Source organism: Myodes glareolus, chromosome 9 (assembly GCF_982192425.1).
Source record: "Myodes glareolus chromosome 9, mMyoGla1.1, whole genome shotgun sequence".
In the NCBI taxonomy this organism is placed as follows: domain Eukaryota; kingdom Metazoa; phylum Chordata; class Mammalia; order Rodentia; family Cricetidae; genus Myodes; species Myodes glareolus.
The window spans coordinates 60,184,244-60,193,022 of NC_142034.1; the positions used below are offsets into that span (position 1 = coordinate 60,184,244).

An 8,779-nucleotide genomic window follows, 5' to 3' on the forward strand; every position below is an offset into this window, starting at 1 on the left:
CTTCCTTCTTTCCTTCTTCCCTCCCTTATTCTCTCCCTCCCTCTCCACCTCTCTTTTTATTTCTGTCCTGAACATGAAATGATATGGTTAGAATCTGATGGCTACACTTTGTGACAGACCCTGCAGAAATCCCTGCCAGGGAGTAGGCAGAGTAGAGATGGAGGCCAGAGTCCCTCAGGCCTAGATAGAACCACCATTCCAAAGTAAGTTGGGCTGACTTCTGTGTGCCATTCAGTATCCATCAAAAAAGCAGAATTACTAAGGTTCATGAGCAAGCGTGTGTGTGAGAGTGTGTGTGTGTGTGCGTGCGCATCCTGCTAAATAGACTGGCCTGAAGCCATGGTGGAAAATTCAATCAGTAAATATAACACTGTTTTCTAAGTGTCTGGTGCCAGAAACTGCAGACAGCTGAGAAGGCCAAGTGATACAAGGTGGTGGAGAGGGGACAGACAAAGTCTCTATCAGAGAAAAGAGCGTCTCAGATCTCGGTACCCACAAGCGGGGAGGAGGCAGGGCAGAAGGACACAGCGTCTGGGGGGAGCACCCAGGCAGCCCGACCGAGCTCACCCGACCGAGCTCACACCATCAGAGCTAGACGTGCTTGGGAAAGGCAAGAGCACTGCAATCCTGCAATCCGGGGGCTCTTGGCTACCGAGAGAAGTACGAGGCAGCAAGGCAGCAAGGCAGCAAGGGGGGGGGGGGCGACCGCGACACAAGATGGCAAGTAAAGAGATGTTTGAAGATACTGTGGAGGAGCGTGTCATCAATGAAGAATATAAAATCTGGAAGAATACATCGTTTCTGTATAACCTGGTTATGACCCATGTTCTTCAGTGGCCTAGCCTTACCGTTCAGTGGCTTCCTGAAGTGACTAAACCAGAAGGAAAGGATTATGCCCTTCATTGGCTAGTGCTGGGCACTCATACATCTGATGAGCAGAATCATCTGGTGGTTACTCGAGTTCATATTCCCAATGATGATGCACAGTTTGATGCTTCCCATTGTGATAGTGACAAGGGAGTATTTGGTGGCTTTGATTCCGTAACAGGAAAAATTGAATGTGAAATTAAAATTAATCATGAAGGAGAAGTAAACCGTGCTCATTATATGCCACAGAGTCCTCACATCATTGCCACAAAAACACCATCTTCTGATGTATTGGGTTTTGACTATACAAAACACCCTGCTAAACCAGATCCAAGTGGAGAATGTAATCCTGACCTCAGATTAAGAGGTCACCAAAAGGGAGGCTATGGTCTTTCTTGGAATTCTAATTTAAGTGGGCATCTTCTGAGTGCATCTGATGACCATACTGTCTGCCTGTGGGATATAGATGCAGGACCAAAGGAAGGCAAAATTGTGGATGCTAAAGCAATCTTTACTGGACACTCAGCTGTTGTAGGGGATGTGGCCTGGCATCTGCTACATGAGTCCTTGTTTAGATTTGTTGCTGATGATCAGAAACTTATGATATGGGACACCAGATCCAATACTAAATGGCTTCAAAGCCAAGCCATTTGGTGGATGCACACACTGCTGAGGTCAGCTGCCTCTCATTCAATCCCTACAGAGCGTTCTTTCTAGCAACTGGCTCTGCAGATAAGACTGTAGCTTTATGGGACCTGCGCAATCTAAAACTAAAACTCCATATTTTTGTATCACATAAGGATGAAATTTTTCAGGTGCACTGGTCTCCACATAATGAAATGATTCTGGCTTCAAGTGGTACTGATCGCCGCCTGAATGTATGGGATTTAAGTAAAATTGGAGAAGACCAATCAGCAGAAGATGTAGAAGATGGGCCTCCAGAGCTCCTGTTTATTCATGGAGGACACACTGCCAAGATTTCAGACTTCAGCTGAAACCCCAATGAACTTTGGGTCATTTGCTCTGAAGATAACATCATGCAGAAATGGCAGATGGCTGAAAATATTTACAATGATGAAGAGTCAGATGTCATGACATCGGAACTGAAGGGACAAGCATCAGTTTGAAGGGACCAAAGTATGAGGTGTTTCTATTGAATGTATTGCTACATGAATGCTTGATGTATCGAGCGCCAAAAAAAGGCACTGTATAGTAGGAAATGTAAGTGGGATGGCTTATGGCTTTCTTTACCCTCTGATTCTAGCACTTTCAAGTGAGCTGTTGCGTACTGTATCATATTGTAGCTATTAGGGGGAAAAAAAAGAAATGTTGCTTCAGAAAGGACATCATTATTGTTTTAAAATATATGTTGCTGGGTGTTGCCTTTGATTCAATTGTTTTAAGTCCTCACTTTCGCAAACTTTTAAGTGCTTGCTGAAGTTCCCAAATATGCAAGGATAACTTTTACACTTTTTCCTTCCAACACTTCTTGATTGGCTTTGCAGAAATAAAGTTTTAAAATTAAAAAAGTCTCCATCAAGGCCTTCACTGCAGCGCTCATTCCATGCAACTAGTTCAGGACTCAGAGATGCTAAAGGAGGATCCAAGAGCAGCTACTGGCTCAGGTGCAGTTATACAGTGGTGGTGACTGTACCGATCGATACCTTCAAACCTCCCCAGTCTCTGTGACTCACTCTAACTGAAAGTGCACATCTGGGGGTAGGTACTTTAATACCCCAAAGCCACTATAATTTGAGTGTCATTAAATTGTCTCCTCTCTAAGTTACTTCATTCAGGACTGTGTTTACAATTGGCAACCAAATGGAATTCCTAACAGCTACTAAGCCCTGGTGTTGGTTGTTACAGGAGTTGTTGGGTTTGCTCAGTTTCTAGATCACATGGGTACATTTCTTGACTATTGACAGGTAGGTAATATATGACTACGAATGGAGAGAACACACTGCTATCATCCTGCTAAAAGAGCATCATAATAAAATGACCCCTAATGACATACTGTTGTACCTATAGATCAGTGCCGGGTTCAGTTCACATTAGAGAACCTTCTTCTTTCAACAGATGGGAACTAACACAGAGGCCCACAGCTGGGCCATGTCCAGACAGTGCAAGACTTTTATATCCTTTTTCTGGTCTTTTGGGGGAATATATTTATTTCATTTTATGATTATTAATTCATACCACTCTATCATTATTTTGTTGAAAGTTATCAAAAAATTCTTGGTTTACTTGTTGTTGGCTTTACAATCTATTTCGGTCATGGTCTTTCCCCGTCCCCATTCCCTGCCAGATCCTCCCTACCTCCCTACCTCCCTACCAACCCAACTTCTTGTTCTTTCTCTCCTTCTCTCAAACCCACCCCACCTCCTGGCAATCCAACCCCCCCAAAAAAAATTTTAAAAAAAACCCTTAAAGACAGACAGTTTAAAAAAGAATACTCAAACAAAACAAACAGCACACAGAAAGCATGGAGTGCTGTTGTTTTCCTGTTGGCCACCTTCTCCTGGGTCTGGAGTTGGCCTGCTCTGGGGTGTGGTTGATATTACCCAATGCCTCTCCACTGGAGAAAACTGGTTTTCTCTCTCCCAGCAGGAATCAATTGCACAGAGCTTCTTAGTTAGGGGTGTGGTCCCATCCTTGCCCTTCCCCTTCCGGCTCTCAGTTCTGGGGTTTGGTCTGGTTTGAACCTGTGCAGGTCTGTGTGTGCTGCCGCAGCATCTGTGAGTTCAGGTGGGCATCAGCCCTGCTGTCTCCAGAAGACAGTCTCCTTGGAGTCACCCCCCACTGGGGGCTCTTAGAATCTTTCTCCTCCTCTTACTCACAGCTCCCTGAGCCTTACAGGGTGGGAACTGTTAGAGACACCCGATGTGGGGTTGGGTGCTGCCAAGGCTCTCTGGCTCTGCAGGTCAGTCCCCTCTCTGCTCAGTGAGGCACTTATCTGTGGACTCAGCAGTGTGCCGTTAGGAATCATTTTATTGCTACATTCCTTTGGCAGGATAACAGAAGTAGCTATTCCTCCCTTACAGTCATATGTTACCTATCAATAGCCAAAAAATGTACCTCCACTCCTAAAAGACCTGGTTGAGGGAAATATGAGCTCGTAGATAAAATTCTGGAATAGTCATTCCAAGATAAAAGAATAGTTATCTATCATATGAACTCACTCGTAAGTGACTTTCAGACATAAAGCAAAGAAAACCGGCCTACAGTTCACAACCCCAGAGAACCTAGACAACAAAGGAGGACCCTAAGAGAGACATACATGGATCTAATCTCCATGGGAAGTAGAAAAAGATGAGCTCTCCTGAGTAAATTGGGAGATGGGGTTCATGGGAGAGGGTAGAAGGGGAAGGGAGAGGAAGGGAGGGGAGTGGAGAAAAATATATAGCTCAATAAAAACATTTTTTTTAAAAAAATAGTATCATGATGACATAACTTTGAAGAATATGATTGCTTTTACGCTTGGGATAATGTGGTGGTTATGGTCAACTTGACAGAACTATAGTTACCTGGGAAGAGGGAACCACTCAGGGAGCTGCCCTGGCCAGGGGTGGGCATCAGTGATTCCCTTGGAGGGGGCTAAATGGATGTCTGTGACCGATGCAAGCACAGGGGATACAGGTTTTGCCCTGCCAGCACGACAGACATGCTTCCCAAAGCCAAACTGGTAAGTCACTGGGGCAGAGTGACCTGCCCTAGGTTTTAGATTATTTAGAAAGAATAGTTTGAAACTCAGTTGAAGAAGATGTCGAGTAAATGACAGAAATTCAATTTAGACAGGAGGACTAACTCCAAGACACCTATTGTACAGCACTGTAGTTAGAGTTTATCACAGTTTTATACACTTCACAACAGCCCCCCACCCCAAAATAAAGCCAGAAAAGGTGGATTGTACGTGTTCTAGCAACAGGCATGTGAGGTAATGGGCACCTGCCTTAATTTACTTGACTCTGCCAGTTCACCATGATACAGGCATATTTCAAAGCATTGTGTTCCATACTATAAATATGCACAACTTTTATTTCTCAGTTTAAAACAAGACAAAGGATTATTCATTAGTTGACACTTTCACAAAAAGAGTACTTTTGTTGTTGTTGAGTTGGATATCTCTGAGTTCACACCAACCCCGAAACAGATGGAACATTTATTCCCATGGCTCCTCGCCGCAGGCTCAGTGCACATGCCATCCAGGGCAATCTTACTTTCAGATTTTCCCAGGGCTGCACGACGCCCACCCATCCAGCCGTGTTGCCCCCATCTCAGGTCTGCCTGTACCTGAACCCTCTGGCCTCCTGGCTTCTCAAACACCTTGATACTATCTAACATCCAGCTTCTCCTTTGTTGGTAGTTGGGTATCTTATGCCAAGCAGCTAACTGAAAACAACTGAGGAACACAAAATGATCACCTGGTTTGCATGCTCAGAACCTAACCCAAATAATAACGATCCCTAAGGCAGTATTGGTGAACTCTCAGTTGAAGAATGTCTGTTTGCCCTTGAACTTGTCAGGCAACAACCTCTAGTAGATAACAAATTTGCAACTGCAGCTCTTACACTTAATAGGTACTTGCTTCCAATTAAAGTCCTCCACACATGAACAAATCATATTTATCAACCTATTTGGTTGTTTAATACTATGGAATGCTTTACCACTCTGTGTTTTAGACTTTCCATTTCAAGCAGAGAAGCTAAAACAGTAACCAAATACAATGACACTCCATCTAAGATATAAAGGGTGGTACTTGGTGCTTTAGGGAAGTCATGGGTTCAATTTATAATTTTAAATTATAATTTGATAATTTACATTCTACAAGTTTTATTTTATAGATGTCACTCAGAAAGGCTGCATAGCCTAAGATTAATCAAATACAATGGTCAGGCTTGATTCAGGGCAGGGCAGGTCGGCTTGACTCCCTGAGGCTTGACCTATTTTTCTTTCACCATACAATTCACCAGTACACATGAAAACTTGAGATTTTCTACTTGAGTTTCATATTTTCTGGCAGTTGGAGTGCCTAGTAGTTGATGTGGGAAAGTGGTTGTCACTGCAAAGAAAATATGATTAACCGGGAGTTATACTGACTCAGATGGGAAAGAAGCCATTATATTAACCTCTGCTTTCTACACATTTGAATTTTCTGTAACAGAAGCTGGAAGGAACTTTCATATTCCATAAAAGCATTGAATAGTTACAGAGAGTCCAGCATTGGCTTAAGGCACTGGGTTCAATCCCCAACACCACAAAAAGGAGCAAATCAAAAGAACAAAAAAAATGGCCCAGCATCTAACCAGGACTTCAAAAGGTTCTATCTGATCTGGCTATACACACACACACACACACACACACACACACACACACACACACACACAGAGAGAGAGAGAGAGAGAGAGAGAGAGAGAGAGAAAGACTTACACAGAGAAAGAATGAGACTCACAACAGACACACACATTCATGCAGTCACACAATACACATCCACACACACAGAGAGAGACTGACACAGACACACACATTCACTGTCACACACAGGCATACAGTTTAAAGCATCTTCTAGCATCAACAATGCAAACACAGTATTAATCAGTCATGAAGGCACAAACCAGAAGAAGCCTGGAAGTCTCAGGGTTTCTGACACATCACATAAGCAAAGGCTCCCATTCAATGTGTGGACCAAAGCACTCAGCACCGTTCACTGTCTTGTGCTCCTTTTCATTTAGGCAAACCCAGCCAAAGCAAAGCAGGGATTGCCAGTGGAAAGAACTACAAGTGTTTGCAAGTGCTGAGCGAATTCGGAGAAAGCCCGAGGTTTTGGGAGACTTGAATTATTGTGTGCAGATATAAATAAACAATGTTTTCAACTCGGGTTCTGTCAACACCCCAGCATGCCACACAAATTCATCCGAAGATGAATGAGTGAGTGTTAGTCATACCTGATGAGTCCCAAGCCTCCTGAAGGGCACACACTGTGCTTGCTAAGCTTTGCCGAAGCCAGCTCTTGGAACACAAAGCCACCACAAAGTCTGCAGCCAGCTCAGAAATCCATGTGTGTGCCCAGGCAGCCATGGGGCAAAACAGCCATTCTCCCCTGTTGACTCGCACCTCACGTCTTGGCTTGGGTACACCAGGAGTACTTTGCTTTTCAGTCTCCACTCCCTCTATTTTTCAATCAAATCAGACATGCTTATTGTTCAGTATTTGTAAAAATTTAATCAAGAGGAAAGTTAAACCTGTGTTAATTCTAACATGTGTAATTCTGAATATATGCTTTTAAGCATTTTAAGGGAGATAGTCTTCAAAATTAAGAACAAAGACTATATTGACAGGAACTTAATTCAAATACAGTCTGTATCTCTTAGCACCTATGGGCATCCTTCAGAGGAGTCTCAGTGTTTGTGCATGTGGATATGTCATTTATTCAGTCTCTACATATTATCAGACATTTACCAAGAATTATTGTTATGTTCAGAAAATGCTCAGTTCCACATTACCCTCCACAATAGCCACAAATAAAATAAAATATCTTGGAGTAACTCTAACCAAACAAGTGAAAGACCTGTATGACAAGAACTTTAAGTCTTTGAAGAAAGAAATTGAAGAAAATACCAGAAAATGGAAAGATCTCCCATGCTCTTGGGTAGGTAGAATTAACATAGTGAAAATGGCAATCTTACCAAAAGCAATCTCCAGATTCAATGCAATGCCCATCAAAATTATAGCAAAATTCTTCACAGACCTCAAAAGAATAATACCCAACTTCATACAAAAAAGAAAAAAAAAACAACCCAGGACAGTCAAAACAATCCTATACAATAAGGAACTTCTGGAGGGATCACAATCTCTGACTTCAAACTCTACTACAGAACTACAGTACTGAAAAAAAAAAGCCTGATATTGACACAAAAACAGACAGGAGGAGCAATGGAACTGAATGGAAGACCCCGATATCAATCCACACAGCTACAAGCAGCTGGTTTTTGACAAAGAAGCAAAATGTATAAAATGGAAAAAAGAAAGCATATTCAACAAATGGTGCTGGCATAACTGGATATCAACATGTAGAAGAATGAAAATGGATCCATATCTATCACCATGCACAAAACTCAAGTCCAGATGGATCAAAGACCTCAACATAAAATCAACCACACTGAACCCCATAGAAGAGAAAGTGGGAAGTACACTTGAACACATTGGCACAGGGAACCACTTCCTAAATATAACCTTGGTAGTACAGACACTGACAGCAACAATTAAAAAATGGGACCTCCTGAAACTGAAAAACTTCTGTAAAGCAAAGGACATGGTCAACAAGACAAAACGGCAGGCTACAGAATAGGAAATAATCTTCACCAACCCCACATTGGACACAGAATTGATTTCCAAGATATACAAAGAACTCAAGAAATTTGACATCAAAAGAACAAATAATCCAATTTTAAAAAAATGGGGTACAGACTTAAACAGAACTCTCAACAGAGGAATCTAAAATGGCTGAAAGACTCTTAAGGAAATGCTCAATGTCCTTAGCCATCAGAGAAATTCAAATCAAAACAACTCTGACATTCAATCTTACCTGTCCGAATGGCCAAGATCAAAAACACTGGTGACAGTTTATGCTGGAGAGGTTGTGGGGTAAAGGAAACACTCCTCCACTGCTGGTGGGAGTGCAAACTGGGTCAGCCGGTTTGGAAATCAGTATGGCATTTTCTCAGAAAATTAGGAAACAGCCTTTCTCAAGACCCAGCAATACCACTTTTGGGTATATACCCAAAGGATACTCAATCATACCACAAGGACATGTGCTCAACTATGTTCATAGCAGCATTATTTGTCATAGCCAGAAACTGGAAACAACCTAAATGCCCATTGACTGAAGAATGGATGAAGAAGATGTTGTAGATTT

General features: G+C 42.5%; 1 pseudogene; it reads left to right on the forward strand.

Moving 5' to 3' along the window:
- The first annotated feature begins 708 nt into the window (after positions 1–708).
- Positions 709–1,994, forward strand: LOC125409572 (histone-binding protein RBBP7 pseudogene; annotated as a pseudogene).
- The last annotated feature ends 6,785 nt before the right edge of the window (positions 1,995–8,779 follow it).